Here is a 2,294-nt window from a genome sequence, read left to right on the forward strand (position 1 = left end):
ATGACACTGTTCTGTAGTTTCCACACTCAGTTGGGTCACCTTTCTTTGGAATGGGAACAAATATAGATCTCTTCCAGTCAGTTGGCCAAGTGTAGATGAGACAAATGAGGCAATAGAGGCACTGGAAAAACAAGAAACCATGACAAAAGAGATAAAGACAAATGTTTCAGATTTTGTCAATATGTTGGAGGGATACATGAACAGAGTTGAAGAGATAAAACACAGAACTAGTGAAATAGAAGACAGAAGAAAACCTAAGAATAACGCGGGACATCATCAAGAGAAATAATATGCACATCATCAGAATCCCAGAAGAGGAAGAAGCAAGTAAAGGCACCAAAAAAGTTGTGAAAGAATTACTAGAGGAAAACATCTCAGACATAATGAAGAATGAGAGACTATAGATTCAAAAAGCTGAGCAAACACCGTATAAAATAGACCTCCAAAGAAAAACACTAAGACATGTCATAGTCAAATTTGCCAGAACAAAGAAAGATAAGGAGAGAATTCTGAAAGCAATGAGAGAGAAACAAAGAGTAACCTATAAGGGACAACAGATAAGATTAAATATCAATTTCTCAGCAGAAGCCATGCGAGCAAGAGGATAGTGGATTGACATATATTGAACACACAAAGAATAAAACTGTCAATCAAGAATACTGTACCCAGCAAAACTGTCCATCAAATATGAAGGAGAGATCAAAATATTCCCAGAAAAACAAAATCTAAGGGAGTTGTAAAATCAAGACGAGCATTCCCCTCCCCCCACCGGGGATAAATTTTATTAACTGATTGCAACAAGAAAAGTGGAAATACTAAAAAAACGGACACCACTCCGACCAGCAGCAAGCAAGGTGAGGAAGGATGGTCCAGGTGGAGGCTCAGGATGTTTGTTCTTCATGTGTTCCAGCAGAGGTCTTGGTCCACTCAGCTGAGAGTCCTGAGATGCCTCACCAGGGAAGAAGCCTAAGGCCTCAGCCATAAACAGAAAACTCAACAGTCTGAGGCCAGGCCCGAGGCAAGATAAATAGATGTCACCTAGAATGTGACCCCGCCCCGGTCAAGACTGGCATCACCGTGGAGGTGTCATGGGCTGAGGATTCTGTAGCTAGGACATCACCACGGCCGAGATAGACAGCATGAAACTACTCATCATCTGTTTGGTATCCTCTGAGCTCCGGGAATTGGTGAAGCTGATGAAGGAACAGTAGACAGCAACCCAAGCACACCACTTCAGCTTGAGCATGAGACCACACATGCTGAAGATCATGCCGAGTAGGTTCATGTAGTCCGGCGTCAGGTCATCCAATGCTGGGTTACACTCATTTGGAGGCAGCTTGTACCTAAGCACTTTGTTTGGCCTCCATGGGTTCAACATACTGTTCGCAGCCATAACTTGTCAAAGCCCCGACGTGCCACTTCCCCAAGATGAGCATTTTAGAAAACACTGAGAGGCATCCCTCTTACAGAGGTGCCACAGAAAGGAGGTTGGACCAAAATAACTAGCAACAAGACTAAAAAGAACTCAGCAAAATTATGGCAATAAACCTTGTTTCTCAATAACCACGCTGAAAATGAAAGGTTTAAACGCACCACTGAATAGAAAAAGCAGCAGACTGGATTAGAAAACAACAAAAACAACAAAATGTATCAATATGCTGTCTATAAGACACACACCTGAAAAATGAAGATAAAGAAAGACCAAAATTTAAAAAGGTAGGGGAAAAAACATACCAAGCAAATAACAACCAGAAAAAAGCAGAAGTAGCAATATTAATCTCCGATAAAATAAATTTCAATACAAAAACCATTACAAAGGACAAGAGAAGTCACTACATAATGATTAAAGGGTCAATAGAACAAGAGGACAAAACAGTAATAAATATCTATGTACCAAATGAAAGAACTGAAAAATTTACAAAAAAAAAAAAACACTAACAAAATTGAAAAAGGAAGTAGACAACACTAGTATAGTAGTTGGAGACTTCAATACAACTCTCCCAAGAAAAGATAGAACTACCAGAAAGCAACTCAACAAAGATGCTAAAGATTTAATCCATACAACAAATCAATTTGATCTTATACATATTTATAGGGTAATACACCCCAAAAGAGCACATTACACCTTCTTCTCCAATGTGCATGGAACATTCTCCAGAATAGATCACATTTTAGGCCACAAGGGAAGCATCACTAAGCAAAGCACTCCTTAAGAATAGAAGAACGGTAGGAGGTATCTCACTCCCTGATTTCAAATCCTACTACACTGCCGTAGTGGTAAAGACAGCATGGTA

At 39.8% G+C, this 2,294-nt stretch overlaps 1 pseudogene; it reads right to left on the reverse strand.

Moving 5' to 3' along the window:
- Positions 1–1,072: 1,072 nt before the first annotated feature.
- LOC102876914 lies at positions 1,073–1,393 on the reverse strand (annotated as a pseudogene).
- Between the last annotated feature and the right edge of the window lie 901 nt (positions 1,394–2,294).

The sequence above is a fragment of the Elephantulus edwardii genome, unplaced genomic scaffold (assembly GCF_000299155.1).
Source record: "Elephantulus edwardii isolate Elephantulus edwardi_28Jun2011 unplaced genomic scaffold, EleEdw1.0 scaffold00010, whole genome shotgun sequence".
Taxonomy (NCBI): Eukaryota; Metazoa; Chordata; class Mammalia; order Macroscelidea; family Macroscelididae; genus Elephantulus; species Elephantulus edwardii.